The 21,630-nt window shown below is 45.7% G+C and overlaps 2 protein-coding genes across 4 annotated transcripts in view; one reads left to right on the plus strand and one right to left on the minus strand.

Moving 5' to 3' along the window:
• RAB17 (RAB17, member RAS oncogene family) overlaps positions 1 to 21,630 on the minus strand; it is a 108,934-nt gene that overhangs the window by 86,934 nt on the left and 370 nt on the right. The window lies entirely within an intron of this gene.
• The window catches only part of LRRFIP1 (LRR binding FLII interacting protein 1), a 156,807-nt gene that overhangs the window by 40,972 nt on the left and 94,205 nt on the right, over positions 1 to 21,630 (plus strand). The window lies entirely within an intron of this gene.

Raw genomic sequence — 21,630 nt, forward strand, 5'->3', positions numbered from 1 at the left:
GCTGGTTGTCAGGAAGCTGGCGAGCTGGTTGTCAGGAGGTTGGAGAGCTGGTTGGCGGGAAGTTGGAGAGCTGGTTGGCAGGAAGTTGGAGAGCTGGTTGGCAGGAAGTTGGAGAGCTGGTTATCAGGAAGTCGGGCCACATTCTGATGAGCGGTCAGTATTAAGGAGGAGTTTGAACTTCACGCCATTCTCAAAGCAAACCCTTTAAAAGGTTTCAAAACAGGCCATAGTTTCACCCTCTCCTCTCATCCCTCTACTTAGCTCTCATTTCCTTGGAAAACACAAATCCATGTTTTCTGTCTGCATACCCAGCTCGGTATGTGTTTTCTGTCTGCCTACCCAGCATCTATTTAATGTCATGGCACTTATCACAAGGATAATTAATTAATTATTTGTGCAATTATTTAACATCTGCCTTCCCTCTGGAAGAAGTCCCTAGGTGGTGCCAGCAGTTTGCCATCAGCTGCTAACCTAAAGGTTAGTGGTTTGAACCCACCCAGCAACGCTGCAGAAGAAAGTCCTGGCTACCTGCTTCTGTAAAGATTACAGGCAAGAAACCCTATGGGGCAGTTCTGCTCTATCACACATGGGGTCGCCATGACTCAGGATCATCTTGACGGCAATGGTTTTGGCTTATTCCACCCCTCCCCTAGAAGGTGCCATTTCTGCCTCATCCATCATTATATCCATACTTAGCATGGTATCTGACAAGAGGTAGGTCGTCACTTTGTATTTGTTGGTTGTAAAAATAGTGACATGGGGGTGTCAGATCTCCCCTTCTAACTTCACAAGGGGAAGGAAAGAGAATCCTTGTCAGCATCGACAGCCCAAAGCTGGTTCCTATGAAGCAGAAATCAAACACGCCTCCACCTTCCAACCTTTCTTCCAACGCTGACACCAGCTGTCTCTCCCACAGCAGTCTCTACTTCTCTGCCGGGTTCGATAATTCATTACAATGGCCACACGGAACTCACAGACGATACTCATGATTATGGGGTTCATTCGGGAAGTAACAGGTTTCAATTCAGGATTAGGAATGACTCAGGATACAGTTATTTGGTCAGGACAGCCTCTTCTCAGCTGTGCCCGCAGGCAGGCCTCTCTCTGGCCCTCGGCCTCTCAGCCCCTGCTTTGCTCAGGGAAGCCTTACAAAGCTCTTTAGCTCCACCAATAAGTGCCCGAGGGTACCCCACTCTGCCTGTAAGCCTTGGCCTGAAGGCACTCAGCTCTCTCATTCTGTGGGTCACTCTGTGGGCCAGCAAGCCTAGTGCCACCAAGTGCCTGGAGGCACCCCACTCCACTAGCAAGCCTCCTGCCTGAAGGCTATCAGCTCTGATTTCGTGGGTTGGCACACCCACTGTAACAGCCTTACTCCATGGTCTTGCACTGATCTCCTGGTTCTGCTGCCGCCGTCTCCAGTGTTAAAGCTGTCTCTCTCTGTCTCCTGAGTCTAGAGGTTCTCAGCACAGGGACTGTGGGTTCGAAGGACGTGTACCACTTGTGTCTCTTCTTGGTAGTAGTGATGTCCCCCTCTGCCCTGGGATTGGTTCTCTTTAGGTCTAGCAGAATGGGAAAACTGACCAATCCCCTTGTTAGGGTTCCACATACCTTATTTGCATGATCCCACCCCTGAAGTGTCCTATGCACGTTATCTGCATTGCGAGCAATGATGTCCAATCCCCCTGGTGGATCACAAGCACTGTATTTGCATAGTTACACCCATTTGTTTTGTAGGAGTCACAAGACCATGAGTGGCTACAAGGGCCATGTTGAGTGATTCACTGCACCACATGGTTGAATGAGTGAATGAGTTAGATTACACTGGCAGAAGTGTGAAGGATGAGGGGGGCTCTGTGGGACAATTGTAATAATACTGAGGAGATTGAAGAGGGCCTGATAGAAAACAGTAGCCATGGGAGCACGTTAAATTGATGTTAAGAGAGGAACCTGCTAAATTGAAAGTGGGAAGTGGGTGGAAGGTGGTGCCTTGGAGGAGGGTACCTTTGTGGGTATTTCCCTTATACGAGGCTCTGTGCCATGCACCCTACAAGTATCATCTCATTAGTCCTTACTGCAGCTCTGTAAAGTAGTTATTGTCATTGCCCCTACTTTACAGATGAGGGAACTGAGGCACAGAGAAGTTAAATAGAGCCTGCTTACTGGCACAGTTTGTGCTCGACTGCTAACAAAAAGGGCGGAGGTTCGAACCCACCAGCGGCTTTGTGGGAAAAAAGATCTGGCCATCTGCTCCCATAAAGATTAGTCTAGGAAACCCTATGGGCAGTTCTGCTCTGCCCTTTAGGGTCACCGTGAGTCAGAATTGACTCCACGACACCCAACAACAACTAACCTAAAGGTCAGAGGTTTGAACCCACACAGGCTCCGTGGAAGAAAGCCCTGGTGACCTGCTTCCATAAAGGTCACAGCCAAGAAAACCCTGTGGAGCACAGTCGTACTCTGAGACACACGGGGTCACCATGGTCAGAATTGACAGCAGTGGGTTTGCTTTGGCTTAGAAAACCCTGGTTGGGGTGCACCCACAGGTGGGAAGGTGCAGGGGAAAGTCTGTAGGGGGCAGCAGGGACTCTGTTTTGGACGTGAGGGTTGAGATGGCTTTGGCAGTTGGCAGGTGGGCTGCAGTTTGGAGAATTCGGGATTAGAAGTATAGATCTGGTGCTTGTCAGCCTCTAGGTCATCGTCCAGTCGGTGGGGGCAAGAGAGCCCATGAGCAAGAGGGAGGTACAGGAAATAGTAGGATACGATAAAGTGTAAAATCTGCTAACTGTTCAGTACTTGCAGGAGTGGTAGGCAGTATCAGTTAAATGAGAGAAGTGCAGAAAGACAGGAATCAGCACTGTTAGTACTAGCAGTGTTTTTATCTTTCAAAGAATAAAAAATGTGTTACAAACAATCAGTCATGTGATTTTTCAAAGCAAGAATTAAAATAAAGAAGGCAAAAGAACTGTATTTGACGCCTTGAAAGACTCAGAGGAGCGCTGGGGGCGCAGTCATTAAGATTTGGCTGCTAACTAAAAGGTCGTCAGTTCGAATCCATCAGCCGCTCCGTGGAAACTCTATGGGGCAGTTCTACTCTGTCCTATAGGATCGCTGTGACTCAGAATCAACTTGACAGCAATGGGTTTGGGTTTTTTTTTTGGTCCATGAACCCCCGGGCCTTTGGATAGATTTGATTTCAAGAGACACGTGAAATGGGATCCACCACCAACACCACCCAAAAACCAAACCAAACCCAGTGCCATCGAGTCAATTCCAACTCATAGCAACCACCAACACCAGTTGCCATCAAGTCGACTCCAATGTATGGCGCCCCCTCGTGTGTCAAAGAACTGTGCTCCGTAGGGTTTTCAGTGGCTGGTTTTTCGGAAGTAGATCCCCAGGCCTTTATTCCAAGGTACCTCAGGGTGGGCTGGAACATCCAACCTTTTGGTGAGCAGATGAGCACATTAACGCTTTGCACCACACAGACTGGGGGAAGTAGCAGTACCTTCAATGATGAACGTGGGCAACAAACCTCAGTAGTATTACAAGTATACGTGGCCTCATCGCCCAATAGAAATCATAGATATTTTTCTGTCATCGGCTCTGTTGGTAGATGTTATCTGTTGTTACTTGCTGCATAAATAAAGCAGCACGTGCGTGTTGACTATTAACTCTGGTCTCTCAGCCCCAAACCCGCCCTTCCTCATTTGGCTCTGACACTGAGACTGGGACTCCGCAAACCACATTTCTACTTTGCCCGCCGCTCCTGTTTGGCTCCGCTGATGTGGGGGCTGGAGTGTGAAGGACAGGCTCCTTCTGTCCACTTCCTGTTTCTGTGAGCATCACCCCAGCAACCGTTCTTCACCCTGGCGGCAGCAGCAGCTGGTTGTTTCTGGATTTTTCCACACTCCTAGAAACCACCATCGTCATACCCCCTCAGAGAGCCTGAGGCTCCCCGTCCTCAGAAGCCTGGGCTCCCAAGATTTGGGGGCCCAGTAACCCAGCCCTTTGTCCCCCAGCCCTAGCTGTTCCTGCAATTATCATCCCCGTGTTGCTTGAGTCCCCTTTGCCTTCTCCGTCATCCACCCCTGTTTAGCTGAGCCCCTGTATTAAATTATTTCTATTAAATAACTGGTACAGTTTCTTTTTTCTTGCTGAACCCCGACTGATACGCTGTATCACAATTTAAAAATATATTCGATCAAGTTTTAGAATAATCTGTTTCCTTGTAACCCTAGGCATTTTGCTTTATGCTTTTAAAAATATTACTTTGAGAGCCATCCACAGGCTTCCGCAGCCTACAAGGGGTCCATTACACAAAAATAGTCAAGAACTGAAAGTAGAAGCCAACGTGATTAACTGCAATTTCCTAGGTTATGTTTAAAAGCCTCACAAAGAAAGTGCCCTGGTGGTGAAGTGATTAAATGATTGGCTGCTAAAGGTTGGCAGTTCGAACCCACCAGCGGCTCCTTGGGAGAAAGATGTGGCAGTCTTTATTTGTGGAAATAAAGATTACAGCCTCAGAAACCTGACAGGGCAGTTCTGCTCTGTCCTAGAGGGTAGCTATGAATGGGAATTGGCTAGACGGCACACAACAACAACAGGAACACAAAGCATTAGGTTTTCTTATTTCCGTTCTTCCTGTCTTTTCAGACAGGTGGAAAATGAACTTGTGTTATCTGCCCCACCCACTTTAAAAGTGGTGCATGCTCATGGGGCAGGGGGTGGAAAAACACTGGAAAATAGAAGGAAAGAAAAATGTATCTATCCCCTCATTATGACGTGAAGACAACCATAGCTCAATTCTGTTGTATTCCCTTAGGGTTGTTGTTGTTGTTCGTTTTGTTCGTTTTTGCACACACTCAACATTGTCGTAAGATTGTTTCATTCTCTTTCTTGTCCTAAAATCATTTTTACAGCTGGGCAGGGCACCATTAAGCAGATAGACCCAAGCTGACTTGGCCGTTTTCTTTGGAGGTAGATGTTTTAATGGGCATTCCTCCTGCTGTGTTTTTGTTTCCGAATAAAAGTTCATGCTAAAAATGGCTTAACTGTGTATGCGGAATGGCAGCAGTATTGGCATAAGGCCTGCCTGCCTTCTTTTCCTTTTTTTTTTTTTAATTAGCAAGTGTAGAGCTAGAACATTACCTTACCAATTCTAGTTGTTCTGATTTTTCTGGCGATGTCTGAAAATCCATGATAACGTTCAATCTTTCCACTCCTATGAATTTTAAGTGTAGAGAGCTCATGGTAGGGAGATGGTTTTAGAACAGAGAGGTGCAGCGGTCATGTTCTCTGAGGACTTCTCTCCCACGCACATTTCCTAGTCCATGGTGTGATGATTTCACACTGGGCTTTGGGAACTCTATTCGTCTAGCTTCTGTGTGGAGGGGGGAACTCCTCACTGGCTCTTCCTGCTTTTGTGATATTGCTTAAGCAAAAGAGTAAGTTGGTCTTTGTAGTTCATATGAACTATTAGTTTTTTTATGTGAATTCCTTATTTTAATACGTTTTTTATTGTGGCAAATATGTAGGTAACAAAGCATTTGCCATTTCAGCAGTCTTCACATATACAGTTCCGTGACATTAAACATCTTCCTCATTTATATTTGAATTGTGGTGTTGGTGAACAGTATTGGATATACCAGGGATTGCCAGAAGAACGAACAAATCCGTCTTGGGAGAAGCACAGGCAGAATGCTCCATAGAAGCAAGGATGGCGAGATTTCATCTTACATACTTGGGACATGTTGTCAGGAGGGATCAGTCCCTGGAGAAGGACATCATGCTTGGTAGAGTAGAGGGTCAGCAAAAAAGAGGAAGGCCCTCAATGAGATGAACTAACACAGTGGCTGCAGCAATGGGCTCAAACATAGCAACGATTGTGAGGATGGCGTGCAGGACAGGGCAGTGTTTCGTTCCGTTGCACGTGAGGTCGATACGCATCAGAACCAGCTCGACTGCACCTCCTAGCAACAAACATATTCATTCTGTTGTTCCGCCATCACTGTTAACTGTCCCCGAATTTTCCCACCACCCTAAACAGAAGCTCGGTGTCTGCTTAGCGCTGTGTCTTCCTTTCTCCCTCCCTCCCACCGCCCCTGGTAACCACCGATAAACTCAGATCTCTGTTGTGTGAATCCCTTTTTACCATGACGTTATTTTGGATTATTAAGCCATCGTGAACCCTGTAGCACCAGATCAAAAAACCAAACCTATTGTCACCAGGTCGATTCCAACCCCTAGCGACCCTATAGGACAGAGCAGAGCTACCCCGTAGGGTTTCCAAGGAGCAGCTGGTGGATTTGAACAGCTGATGTTTTGGTTAGCAGCCATATCACTTAGCCACAGCAGCACCAGGGCTCCTTCAAAGCACTTACCTGTGGCTGCCCAGGAGGCAGTAGTTGGAGTGACCGCCCTGATTTCTCCTGTCCTTACTGCCCACACCCCCATGCCTTCTTCAGCAGATAAAGAGAGCTAAAAGTTAGAGGTGGCGCTACAGTATTTTATTTCAAACATAGGACATTTATTTTAAGTAATCATAGACTATATTAGAACTGAAGGATTCCCCAGATGGCTCAAAGAGGCTGCTCACCAAAAGGCTGGCAGCCCACCCAGAGGTGCCTCAGAAGAAAAGTCTGGCAACCTACTTGCAAACAAACAGCCATTGAAAACCGAATGGAGTGCAGTTCTACTCTGACACACACGGGGTTGCTGTGAGTTGGAGCTGACTCGGCGGTACCTGGTTTGGTTTGGGCTTATTAGAACTGAAAAGTTTGAAATGTTTTATCTTTGTGTTTCTCTGAGTTAGTGGCTTCACCGTGGGCAGATTATTTCCCTTTTTTCGAAAACCTGTTTTTTTTATATAGGAGAAGGGGCCCTTTACCCAAAAGGAGAAGTTCACCGGCTCCTGTTGCCTAACAGTGTTCTTTTGAAACATGGTCACGCCCCCTTGTGTGGCTAGCGAGCTCCAACCACTAAAAATTAGAGATGGTGCCACAATATTTTATGTTAAATGTAGGACATCTAGATCAACTCGGAAGTCACTGGGAGCCTTCAAGAAAAGAACCGTCACAAAGTTCTGGCCTCTTGTTCCAGAAAAGTGATGTGGCCAATCCTGCCGGAGCCTGAGGAGTTAGGATCCCAGTTAAACCCGAGTCTCTGTGGTTTAACACACTTACGTAGTTCCCTGCACCCGTGTGTAGATACAGCCTGTGGGCTCCAGCAGCAGGGACTGAGGGCGGAGGTGGAGGCCACGCTGGGGTGGGGCAGGAAGGGGACAGGGAGGGGCAGATTTGTCTGGGACGAATGTCCACTCCCACATTCCTTTCCAGACTGAGACTAGATACATTATGTTTAGATTAAATGTTCATTTATTTTATAACTTACATTATATAGATCAAACATTTTCACTACACTTGTTCTTAGCATTTTATTGATTTAAATAACGATTATGAACAAAGGAGCCCTGGTGGTGCAGTGGCTAAGCACTTGGACTAACCAAAAAGTGAGCAATTCCAACCCACCAGCAGGTGAAGACCTGGCGATCTGCTTCCATAAAGATTACAGCCTGGGAAACCCTATGAGGCAGTTCTACTCTGTCCCGTGGGGGTGCTAGGGGTCTAAATAATCAAGCTGATGGCACCCAACAACAACATCAACAATAATTGGTTTAATCTTCATAAAAAAAAAAAAAAAAAAAAAACTAGTGCCATCGAGTCGTTTCCGACTCTTCGCGACCATTAATCTTCATAGCCCCTATAAACTAGGTACTATTATTAACCCATTTTGTTGTTGTTAGGTGCCATTGAGTGGGTTCCAACTCATAGAGACCGTATGTACAACAGAACAAAACACTGCCCAGTCCTGCACCATCCTCACAATCATTGCTGTATCCCCATTTTACAGATGAGCAAACTGAGACACACAGAGAGGAGATGTAACTTGCCCAAGGTCAACAGCTGGTACGAGGTAAAGATTCACACCCGGACAGCTGCTGACCCCCAGTCTGTGTTCCTTGTTGTCATTACTCTCTGGTGCCTGTCACTGCAGAAAACAATTGTATTCAAACACCCACAATGGTAATTAACCTCCTTGTCCAGGTTGCTTTGCCTGTTTATCTTGTATCGGTCAGAGCGCCTTATTGTGAAGCTTGGGCCTGGTTTCCCCGCAGGTGCCTGATGTTAACTTCTCTTGATTTATTTGCTGTGCAACTTTAAGGGCTGTTAAACTTTAACAAGTCTGCAGTCCTGGCCTGTTTTAAAAGCACAAGCTCTAACTCACAGGGCTTACTCACAAAGCTGCTGCCTGCCTATTATCTCCCTAATTGTCCGATTTACGAAGCAACGGATAGGCCAGGGCTACTGTGAAGTTATAATGGTAATGAGACTTCTGACAGTCAGTCAGCAGGAAGAAATCAGGGACAGAACTACTGAACTGGAGTAGATAAAATGTGCAATTGCTTGCAGGTGATGGGTATGTCTAAGCAGGAAAACAAATCTAAAATTTCTAAGACAGAGTTCATTCAGTAAGATGGTTTGTAACAGTATAAACAAGAATCCAGAACATTGCCATATTCCACAATAGAGACTTTTAAAAATCAATGGTGAAAAGATCCGTTCAAAGTAGCCTATAGGAATAAAGACTATGCAGGATCTGCATGAAGGTAGGAGCCCTGGTGGCGCAGCAGTTAAGCGCTTGGCTGCTAACCAGAAAGTCAGCAATTCCAATCCACCAGGCGCTCCTTGGAAACCGTGTGGGGCAGTTTTACTGTGTCCTATAGGGTCACTATGAGTTGGAATCTATTTGATGGCACTCGGTTTGGTTTTTGATTATATGAAAAAAAAAAAAAACTGTAACAATTTTCTGAAGGACTTATTAGAAGAACTAAAAAATGGAGAGAGAGATGCTTTATTCTGAATGGGAAGACTTAGTGTTAAGAGGCTAACCGCCCCCCCCCGCCATAGTTTATAAATACAATGCAATTCAAATAAAATTCTAGTTTTGGGGGGAAGATTGGCTTAGAGCTTAAACAAATAGACTCTAAAATCCATCTGGAAGAATAAAGAGTGAGACCAGCCAAGAAACTTTTTAAAAAGAACGATGAGGGTGATTTTCAATTTATTTTTTTTGGTAGCCTACAGATTCTTTGTTCAAACTTTTATCTCCCTATTCAAACACTTTCCGTAAGTCCTTTACTATTTCCTGATAAAGTCCAAGCTCCTTAACCTAATATTGTTAAAAAAAAAAAAAAAAAGAAAGAAAGAAAAAAGCATTATAACAATTTTGAAGGATATTCTGAAAAGCAGTGTGGTTGTGTGTGGTTGAGTCAATTCCAACTCATAGTGACCGTAAGAATGAAAACTCCATGATTCCGCCACTTGGTAAGAGCCAGTCTTTTGTTTGTTCTGTGTTCCCTTCCAGCGTCTGACTGTATGCATACATCTTTAACACATGTGTTCGTAAGGGACTTGTCTAAGGATGGGAGGAGCCCTTGTGGCTTAGTGGTTAAGAGTTCATCTACTAACTAAAAGGTCAGCAGCTCAAACCCACCAGCCACTCCAAGGGAGTACGATGTGGCAGTCTGCCTCTGTAAAGATTACAGCCTTGGGAACCCTACGGGGCAGTTCTGCTCTGTCCTACAGGGCCACTATGAGTTGGAAGCAACTCGATGGCAGTGGGTTTGGTTTTTCGGTCTGGGTTACGGGGTGTAGGCAAAGCAGCATCAAGGTTTGGGCTGTTTCTACCTACTGCCTTGGTGCTGACTTTCTTGCTGTCGTCCTGACTTGATGAAACAGAGTGGGACAGGTATTGGATGACACATGCAGTGCTCTGCCCCGACCATCGCTTCTGTGTGTTTCTGCATGGGTCTGCCAGGGTGGGATGCGTCTGCGTACGGTGCTAGGTCAGTGAGCTTCCATGCGTGGGTGCCTATGACGAAGGTTCAAGTCCCTGCAGATCAGGAGTTCTGGTCTAGGGGCGGTGTTATCCACCAGGGGATATGTGGCAAAGCCTGGAGGCAATTTTGGTTGTCACGGCTGGGGGGTGGGGATGCTACTGGCCTCTAGTGGGAATCATTCTGCGATGCGCAGCACAGCCCCCACCACAAATAATGGTCTGGCACAGAACGTAGATAGTGCCGAGGTGGGGAAACGCCACTCTACCCTTACATTAGAGTTTCCACAGAAAGCCTAATCCCGCGATTAACACGGATGCCTCCGGCGAAGTGAAAATAAGGGAAAGGGGCTTCGGTATAATCTAAATAACTAAAATTAGGAGTCCCTGGGCAATGCAGATGGTTAATGCACTCGGCTGCTAACTGAAAGGTTGGAGGTTCAAGTCCACCTACAGGTGCCTTGGAAGAAAGGCCTGGCATTCTACTTCTGGAAAGTCAGCCACTGAAAGCCCTGTGGAGCACAGCTCTACTGTGACACACGTAGAGCCGCCAGCAGTCAGAGTCCAGAGGACGACACCTGGAGGTTTAACTAAATTAGTTCAGTCCAAAGGTCCGAAGCAGTGTGGGGGAGGCCTCAGCGGATACAGGAGGTCACACCCTCCATTATTCACAGGCAGGTAGGTGTCGGCGAGGTGGAGGGCATAAAGGTGCTTTAATTGACCTCTTTGCTGGTGCTTGGCTATGACGTGGTCAGGAGTGGCTACCTGACCTCCTTATTCCAGAATTTCCACTCTCATGCCAAACGTGTCTCCAGACTGCCATCCTTTGCTCTTCCTTAAACTTCCCTCGAAGTTCATCTAATTATCCTCATTTTTCAAAGGTGAGGCTTTTTTTCTATCACGCGTTAATGTCTTCTCTAAAGATACCCGGTCCCTACAAGTTGATGCTAAGGAAGTTTCTCCTAATTTGGTGCTTTTCTGTGGCCTAATAGTTGCTGACGTTTCTTGGAACTATGTATCAGGGGCCCGAGTGCAAAGGGGAAAAAAACCTTTATATCTGTGTGTGGGTGTGTGTTTTTAGTACTATGCTGAAAAGTGTTACCGACTTTATTTTCCCTTGGGGAGTTCTTTTTCTTGGGAAGATTAGTGTAGGCGTGCTGTTTTAGGAGTTTCTGTACCTTAGATGGGGAGGCTGCTCGTTTCTCCTGCTGCCTTTGTGTCTCCTTAAAGCTCATTAAACATTTTTGCGTCCTTAACTTTTGAATTCATCGTTAAGTGCCCTTCAATCTCCCTGTTGGCCGTGTGTAGTGTTTAAACTCAGATTAGATGGTCCCGCATCCTTCACAGGTGCCTGTCTGTGGATGACATTTGTCAATCACATTTGTCACCTGGGTGGTTTCTGGATTTTTCGGCTAGTAAAATAAAGATTTACTTCATGGTTCTGTTTGTTGGGAAGACTCTATCTTTTCTAGAATTTTAAACTCACAGGCAGGATTACTGGGCTCAAAGCCAAATAAAGTTATATTTGGAAGACATCTTGCTTTTATTTATTTTTTAGTCATTTTCTATGCCTGAGTATGTATTGAAGGATTTATTTCTTATTAGTGGGGTATTCTCTTAGGAGCCCTGGTGGCACAGTGGTTAAGCACTTGGCTGCTAACAAAAAGGTCAGCGGTTCGAACCCACGAGCTGCTCTGCAGGAGAAAGATGTGGCAGGCTGCTTCTGTAAAGATTGCAGCCTTGGAAACCCTATGGGGCAGCTCGAAGCTGTCCTCCAGGGACGCTGTGGGTTGGAATCAACTGGACAATTCTTCTGCTGACTCTGGGATACAGTTGTCGAGAGTGAGGCTTTCTTTCCTAGTCTCTATCTAATCTGATCAAAAGCATCGTAAACAGATCACCCTGACGGCATATGTGGATATTCTCATCTTTGCGTTAGATCCAACCTAGAGGGCTTTTCAGAGTTCAGTTCACCCTTTGTGATGAGAAATACATAATGGATTTTGGTTGCTCGCTTTCAATATTTTAAAAAATAATCTGTTGATATTTGTAGTGCATTTTGTTCATGAAAAACAATTGCTTTTCCTGAGAGGTGCTTGATTGGAAGTGTTTGCGGGGTTTCCTTGGTTACCATTTAGGGGGCATGTTTCTGTGATGATTTTGGTCTGCCCTCCAGGATCCCCGATTCTGAAGGGAGGATTGGAAAAATTCATACATTTTTTTTCTGGGTTTCTGTGCCTGTGTTCCTGGATACTTTTGGAGATGAACTTAATTCCAGAGTAAAATTAATTAGAAATGACTTTCAACGTGAATCCACCTCCACCAGCGGCAACATTGCTGTGTTCCCTGGAGCTCCTGGAGCCCTGTATGCAATGCTGAGCACGGTAGCCCCCGGCTGGCCAGGTGCAGCTCCTCAGCCAGGTCTCTCAGTTCTGGTCCTCCGCCTAGGCTTGCTCCTCCTTCTTCTCTGCCATCCCCAGGCCACACCAGGAGCAGCCCTCCTCTTATCTCTCTGCTCCTGGCATTCTCAGCTCCATTTAGCTCAGAATCAAACCAAACCCCGAAAGTCAACTCACGGTGCCAGCACCTGGCAGCTGCTTCCCAGCCCCCTGCCCATCACTGAGTCATCAATCTCTCTCTGCATCACTCCCACCCCCCATCTTTTCTCACTCTGCTTTGATGCCTGCCCTTCAGCCTCCAAACAGATCCAAGTCTCTTCCATCCGTAAAGAGAGGTGAACAAACGAACAAATCCCCCCACGCCCAAAGCTCTCCCCTTGGCCCCCCTTCCCCTTGGGCTGCAGTCAGCCATTTATCATACCTGCACAAATTCCAGAAAACATTTAATTGTGAATCTTAACAATAGAGTGCAATAACCGAGGGCAGATTGTCCAATAGGCAAGGTAAGCACCATGCTTACCTTGCTTACCAGATCACCTGTAGTGATAATTTCAGATATTTTCACCACATCAAAGATTCTGCTTCTAGGTATGGCTGGCATCTGTCTCTCTCCCAAACCCACAGCACCTTCCTACAGAATCAAAGCTTCTTTTCACATTTACAGTTCTGGACAAGGGCAGGTGACCCAGCTAGCACATGGGTTTCAAAGATGTGGTAAAACCCATATGAAACTGTGCAGTACACATTAGGAAGTAAGCACAAGTCAGCCCGTGCTTACCTTGCTGACTGGGTAATCCACCCCTGGCAACAACCAATGCTTCCTCAGCTGCAAATTAAAGGCTTTCTCAGACCCTGTTCTCTTTGCTCTGTCTGCCTCATTTGACACTGATATTCACCCACCTTCTCCAACCTTCCTGTGTTCTACTCTTCTCAGCATCTCTTCCCTGTCTCGTCTCGTCACTTAGATGCCTCTTATTCTATTAAATGTAGAGCCTCTTTCTTTTATTTGCATGCCACCATCTTTCTCATCACCTTGTTGATGTTGTTGGGTGCTGTTGAGTAGCTTTTGACTCATAGCGACCCTGTGCGACAGAGTAGAACTGCCCCATGGAGTTTTCTCGGCTGTAATCTTTACGAAAGCAGATCGCCAAGTCTTTCTCCCGTGGAGCAGCTGGGTGGGTTCGAACCGCCAACCTTTCTGTTAACTACCAACCACTTAATCATCACCTTAAACCAATTAATATCTCTGGTGCTAGAGTGTCTGTTAGGTTTTCTGCCACCACTTCAAATGCACTCTAACCAAACATGGTAAACATAATTAATGTTGTAGAACTGTACCTGTGAGGATGGTTGAAATGGCAAATGTTTTGTTACCTATGTATTTACCACACTTTAAAAAAAAACATATGGATCACAAAAACAACAAAAGTTCAGTTCAACCAAAACCAAACTCACTACCTTCCTTAGAAAATTCAAATTAAAACGTTTCCGGTACATAACACCAAATGTGGGTGAAGTGTGCACAGCTTGACCAAGGTAAATGATGTCACTAAGAAGTACACAGGAAAAAAGGACGTTTTTGGTAAATGCTATGACATACAGCTGTGCAGCAACAACTAAAAAATGGGAGTGTGGTTACCTGTGTGTGTATGCGTGCATACAAGTGTATAGGCGTGTGTATGTCTGTGTATGCATGGGCCTATGTAGATGTATCTACATGCAGGTGTGTGTATATGTAAATGTATGCATTCATATATATTCATATATTCAATAAAGCACATGGAGGCACAAGCACAGATGCTTCCTAGGCTTAACCAAACAACTTGCAGGATCGGTTTACAAGGTCTGAGGGCTTAGGACCGTAGAGTCGTGGGACAACTCAGTCAATTGGCATACTATAGTACTTAAAGTTTATGTTCTACATCTTAGTTTGGGGAGTAGTATCTGGGGTCTTAAAAGCTTGCGAGCAGCCATCTGAGATAGAGCTTTGGTGTCTGCATGTCTAGAGTAAAAGAGAAAGAAAGAAACCAAAGACTCAGAGAAGAAAGTAGTCCACAAGACTAATAGTCTGCATGAACCATGACCTCATCTACCCTGACACCAGAAGAACGAGACTGTGCCCAGCTACCACTACTGACTGTTTCGATCAGGAATACAAGAGATGGATCCTGATACAATGGGAGCAAAAGGTAGAACAGAACTCAAATTCTTAAAAAGTCCAGACTTACTAGACCAGTTGAGACTGGAGAACTCCCTGAGACTATCACCCTGAGATACTCTTTAAACCTTGAATCAAAACTATTCCATGAGGCCATCTTTTAGCTAACTAACAGATTGGCTCTTAAAATAAACAATATCATCTCTGAGTCCTGGGTTCCTTTTAAAGCTCATCTATGTGAGACCAAATGGTCAACATTTACTCAAAACAAAGATGAGAAGGCAAGAGGGCAGGGAAACTGGATTACTGGAAACGGGACAACCAGAACAGAAATTATGAGAAAGTTGACACACTGTGAAAAATGTAACCAATGTCACTGAACAAATTGTGAAAAAAAAAAAATTGTTAAATGGAAACCTAATTTTCTGTATAAACCTTCACTGAAAACACCATAAAATATTTTAATTAAAAAAAAAACCTATTAAATGAAAATGTGACCCTATCTGGCAGAGTAGAATTGCCCCATAGGGTTTCCTAGGCTTTAATCTTTAATCTTTACTGGAGCAGATCACCAGGTCTTTTCTCCCTCGGAGCCACTGGTGGGTTCGAACTACCAACCTTTCAGTTAGCAGCCAAGCACTTAACCATTGTGCCACCAGAGCTCCTCAGAAAAAAAAAAAAAAAGTGGGGTGAATTGCTGAATGCTAGATAGTTATGAAAAAAAAAGAGAAAAAAAATCCTAAAAGCATGTCTTGTAAAAGAAGTTTAAAATAGTTAGGATCGGGGAGCGTTAATCATCACCCACCAGAGCCTTCCATTTTGTTGGGAGAGTTGCCCGCCCACCCGTTATCCACAACACGCCCACATTCCAAGCAGCGTGCTTTATTTTTTTCCAGTTGCCATTGAGTCGATTCTGACTCACAGTGCTCCCACATACGCAGAGTACAACTGTGATCCACAGGGTTTTCAGTGGCTGATTTTTCAGACATGCGTCACCAGGCGTTTCTTCCAAAGTGCCCCTGAGTGGACTTGAACTGCCAACCTTTCGGCTAGCAGCAGAGCGTCTTAACCATTTGAACCCTCCAGAGACTCCCAGCAGTGTGCCAGACCCCAGGGACACAGAGTAGATGAGAGCCTGTTCCCGTTCTGGAAGGGCTTACTCATAGTCTAGTGGGACAGACAGATCCTGAAATACTGACAGCAGTGTGGTAGCCACTGCACCAGAGGTGGATGCAGGGTGCTTTGACAGTGTGCAGAGCACTGTGAGGGCTCAGAAGGGGTGCTTCTTAGGCCGAAGGGTAAGATCAAGGAAGGTTCAGAGAGGAGAGGAACCTCTGATTCTTGAAGGGCCAGCAAGAAGACGTTCATGAATAAACATCAAACCAAAACCAAATCCATTGCCATCGAGTGGATTCCAACTCGTAGCGACCCTATAGGACAGAGTAGAACTGCCCCACAGGGTTTCCAAGGAGCGGCTGGTGGATTCCAACTGCCGACCTTTTGGTTAGCAGCTGAGCTCTTAACCCCTGTGCCACCAGGGCTCCGTGAATAGACAAATACGCCCATAAATGAAATACCACTGCTGTGATATTGATTTTTCTCCAGTTAATATATGGATAATGTACGAAGTATGAATCTAGGAAAATTGGAAATCGTCAAAAATGAAATGGAACGCATAAACATCGATACCCTAGGCATTAGTGAGCAGAAATGGACTGGTATTGGCCATTTTGAATCGGACAATCATATAGTCTACTATGCTGGGAATGACAACTTGAAGAGGAATGGTGTTACATTCATCATCAAAAAGAATGTTTCAAGGTCTATCCTGAAGTACAACGCTGTCAGTGATAGAATAATATCCATACGCCTACAAGGAAGACCAGTTAATATGACTATTATTCAAATTTACGCACCAACCACTAGGGCCAAAGATGAAGAACTAGAAGACTTTTATCAGCTCCTGCAGTCTGAAATTAATCGAACATGCAATCAAGATGCATTGATAATTACTGGTGATTGGAATGCAAAAGTTGGAAACAAAGCAGAAGGATCAGTAGTTGGAAAATATGGCCTTGGTGATAGAAACAATGCCAGAGATCGAGATCGAATGATAGAATTTTACAAAACCTACGACTTCTTCATTGCAAATACCTTCTTTCACCAACATAAACAGCGACTATACACATGGACTTCACCAGATGGAACACGCAGAAATCAAATTGACTACATCTGTGGAAAGAGACAATGGAAAAGCTCAATATTATCAGTCAGAACAAGGCCAGGGGCTGACTGTGGAACAGACCATCAATTGCTCATATGCAAGTTCAAGCTGAAACTGAAGAAAATCAGAGCAAGTCCACGAGAGCCAAAATATGACCTTGAGTATATCCCACCTGAATTTAGAGACCATCTGAAGAATAGATTTGATACATTGAACACTAGTGACCGCAGACTAGACGAGTTGTGGAATGACATCAAGAACATCATCCCTGAAGAAAGCAAGAGGTCATTGAAAAGACAGGAAAGAAAGAAAATACCAACGTGGATATCAGAGGAGACTCTGAAACTTACCCTTGAGCGTCGAGCAGCTAAAGCAAAAGGAAGAACTGATGAAGTAAAAGAACTGAACGGAAGATTTCAAAGGGCCTCTCGAGAAGACAAAATAAAGTATTATAATGATATGTGCAAAGAGCTGGAGATGGAAAACCAAAAGGGAAGAACACGCTCGGCGTTTCTCAAGCTGAAAGAACTGAAGAAAAAATTCAAGCCTCGAGTTGCAATAGTGAAGGATTCCATGGGGAAAATACTAAATGATGCAGGAAGCATCAAAAGAAATGGAAAGAATACACAGAGTCATTATACTAAAAAGAATTAGTTGATATTCAACCATTTCAAGGGGTGGCATATGATCAGGAACCGATGGTACTGAAGGAAGAAGTCCAAGCTGCTCTGAAGGCATTGGCAAAAAACAAGGCTCCAGGAATTGATGGAATATCAATTGAGATGTTTCAACAAACAGATGCAGTGCTAGAGGTGCTCACCCATCTATGCCAAGAAATACGGAAGACAGCTTCCTGGCCAACTGACTGGAAGAGATCTATATTTATGCCTATTCCCAAGAAAGGTGATCAACCCGAATGTGGAAATTACAGAACAATATCATTAATATCACACGCAAGCAAAATTCTGCTGAAGATCATTCAAAAACGGCTGCAGCAGTATATCGACAGGGAACTGCCAGAAATTCAGGCCGGTTTCAGAAGAGGATGTAGAACCAGGGATATCGTTGCTGATGTCAGATGGATCCTGGCTGAAAGCAGAGAATACCAGAAGGATGTTTACCTGTGTTTTATTGATTATGCAAAGGCATTTGACTGTGTGGATCAAAACAAACTATGGATAACACTGTGAAGAATGGGAATTCCAGAACACTTAATTGTGCTCATGAGGAACCTTTGCATAGATCAAGAGGCAGTTGTTTGGACAGAACAGGGGGATACTGATTGGTTTAAAGTCAGGAAAGGTGTGCGTCAGGGTTGTATTCTTTCACCATACCTATTTAATCTGTATGCTGAGCAAATAATCAGAGAAGCTGGACTATATGAAGAAGAGCAGGGTGTCAAGATTGTAGGAAGACTCATTAACAACCTGCGTTATGCAGATGACACAACTTTGCTTGCTGAAAGTGAAGAGGACTTGAAGCACTTACTAGTGAAGATCAAAGACCACAGCCTTCAGTATGGATTACACCCCAACATAAAGAAAACAAATCCTCACAACTGGACCAGTGAGGAACATCATGATGAAAAGAGAAAAGATTGGAGTTGTCAAGGATTTCATTTTACTTGGATCCACAATCAACAGCCATGGAAGCAGCAGTCAAGAAATCAACAGACGCATTGCATTGGGCAAATCTGCTGCGAAGGACCTCTTCAAAGTGTTGAAGAGCAAAGATGTCACCCTGAAGACTAAGGTGCACCTGACCCAAGCCATGGTGTTTTCAATCGCATCATATGCATGTGGAAGCTGGACAATGAATAAGGAAGACTGAAGAAGAGTTGACGCCTTTGAATTGTGGTGTTGGCGAAGAATATTGAATATACCATGGACTGCCAGAAGAATGAACAAATCTGTCTTAGAAGTACAACCAGAATGCCCCTTAGAGGCAAGGATGGTGAGGCTGTGTCTTACATACTTTGGACATGTTGTCAGGAGGGATCAGTCCCTGGAGAAGGACATCATGCTTGGCAGAGTACAGGGTCAGCAGAAAAGAGGAAGACCCTCAACGAGGTGGATTGACACAGTGGCTGCAACAATGAGCTCAAGCATACAACGATTGTAAGGATGGCGCAGGACCGGGCAGCAATTCGTTCTGTTGTGCATGGGGTTGCTATGAGTCAGAACCAACTCTACGGCACCTAACAACAACAACAATAATATATGGATATCCAATAAGGCCCTTTGCAGAAACCAAACCCAAAGATGCTAAAATAAATGGACCAGAATATCAGTTTCTGGAAAGGAGAAATGAAGGTCCACCATGACCAGGTAACATACTCTAAACAGATGATTGCCTAAAGCATGACTACAGTAGAATTATAGCAATATTCGTGAATGAAAGAGGACAAAGTTTCCAGAAATCGACACAGTCATGTTTAAAAATTTAACATATGGTAATTGAGGCACTGCAAACCAATAAAAAATGATATTTTATGAAATGCAAAAAAAAAAAAGGTTGCCGTTGAGTCAATTGTGACTCATAGTGATTCTACAAGACAGAGTAGAACAACCCCGTAGGGTTTCCAAGGAGTGACTGGTAGATTTGAACAGCTGACCTTTTGGTCAGCAGCTGAGCTCTTAACCACTGTGCTACCAGGCTCTATTAAGTGCAAATACTGTTGTTATATGAATAATGAGTAAAAAAAACAGCTTAGATCCATACTTGACATCGTGTATCCAAATAATCCCACACAGATTAAAGAATTAAAAGAAATATTTTTTAAAATCAAGACAGAGAAGAACTTACACATTACACAGTCTTTGGGGGGAAGTTTTCTACAGAATGAAGCAGAAAATGACATTACTGATAGAAAAAAGGCAAGGAGTGAGCCTCAGAGTATCAGAATTCAGCACAGCCACGTGAGAACCACCAGCCAAGACCATTCCATTCACTCCTGAGCGAGGTTGTGCTGTTCTCTGTTCTCCGTACTCTATCAAGGAGCCTCGGTGGCAAAATGGTTAAGCAATTGGCCACTAACCAAAAGGTCAGTGGTTCCGATCCACCAGCGGCTCCTCAGGAGAAAGACCTGGCAATCTGCACCCGTAAAGATTACAGCCTAGGAAACCCTGCTGGGCATTCTACTGTGTTCTGTAGGGTCACTGTGAGTCAGAATCAACTCAACGACAGCCAACATCAATAACATCATTCCTAAACCAAGCCAGTTGCCATCAAGTTGGCTCTGACTCATGGTGCCCCCAAGTGTGTCAGAGTAGAGCTGTGCTCCACAGCGTTTTCCATGGGTGATCTTTTGACACTAGGTCTCCAGGCCTTTCCTCCGAGGCACCTCTGGGTGTACTCAAACCTCCAACCTTTCAGTTAGCAGCCGAGTGCGTTCACTGTTTGCACCACCCAGGGACTCCTTATCGTTCCTAGGTAAGACCAAATTCAGGGAGAGTTAGAAGGTGGGAACCAAATATAACACTTCAGAAGCCTTTTCTGGTGTAGCTTTGTTGTATCATTTCATTATGCTTGGAAATCGAGGCTCCTCTTTGACTCCCCAAAACACTCAGGCCAGCCTCGTCCATTGAGGTGGAAAGTCAGGGTCACATATGCAATGCTTGGGACTATCAGTGACTGTTAGTTCAGTTTAATTAGATGAATACTGACTACGAGACTCCTGTGTGCTGACTGCAGGGCCAGGGGCCAGGGGACAAGGAGGAGCAGGATCCTCTTTGTGTCCTCAAGAACAGGACAGACACATACCATACCGAGCGACCAGGAGGAGCCCTGTGAGCTGGGTACTGAGAACTGACACAGGCTCACCTTTGAACTGGGCGCTATGGCCCGAGAGGGTGGGCTCAGAGTCACCCTTCCTGGTTTGGAATCCTGCTCTGCTACCAGCTGTGCAGCTTTGGGCAAGGAGCTTAACCTCTCTGAACCTCATGGTTTTCCTGATGGGGACAAAAGATGAAGTTAGTGTCCACACGATGGGCGGCCATGGGAATTCAGTGTGATGCCACGTGTAATGTCAGGACAGCTGTCCCGTGAACCAGAGATGGCACCCTGTGCTTCTCAGCCTCCCTGCTTCTGTCCACTGGAGGCAGGCAGGGTCCTGGCTCTGCTGGGGAGGTGGCTCCTGGCACTGAGCTGGGTGCCCTGCTGTGCCGATGCCCCTGGCGTGGGGGGTTGGAGTAATGCCTCAGGCTCAGCCAGGGGACAGTCTGTGAGGGCCTGTCCCCATGAGGACCTCTGCGTGGCTGGGAGGGGGAGACTGCTGGTCTTGGTGTCAGGCGTGCTAGAGGCCCTGCATTGCGGTGTACTGCTGAGAACCAGGCTGGGGTAAAAACCTGGCTTTACTCTTTTGCTGTGCACCTGTGGCCACGTTACGTCACTCCATGAGCCTTGGTGTGTGGACGGGGTGTGTGCAGAGTGCCTGGTACACCTGAAGGCGCTTGCGAATTCTGCGTGGTCATTTCGTGCACAGACTTTGATAGTACAAAGTGTGTTCAGATATTAATCAAAAGGACCCAAATACAGTGATAACATAGATGTGAGCTCGTTGTGCAACTAGCAGACGCTGACTGTGCTAGTGGTTGTCATTCACGGAAAACAGACTCCACAGCTTGGCTTAGAGAAGCAGCTTCCTGGTGGTTACCTGACCAGAGGGGAGGCTGAGCACCATGCCGCCCTCCCCACTATGTCCCCCACCCCACCCTCCCCACCATGCCCCCCCACCTGCCCTCCCCACCATGTCCTCCCACCCACCCTCCCCACCATGTCCTCCCACCCCACCCTCCCCACATGCCCCCACCCACTCTCCCCACCATGCCCCCCACCTGCCCTCTCCACCATGCCTCCCACCCACCTGCCCCACTCTGTCCCCCCACCCACCCTCCCTACCATGCCCCACCACATCACCCTCCCCACCATGCCGCCCACACCACCCTCCCCACCAT

The sequence above is a fragment of the Elephas maximus genome, chromosome 6 (assembly GCF_024166365.1).
Source record: "Elephas maximus indicus isolate mEleMax1 chromosome 6, mEleMax1 primary haplotype, whole genome shotgun sequence".
NCBI lineage: Eukaryota > Metazoa > Chordata > Mammalia > Proboscidea > Elephantidae > Elephas > Elephas maximus.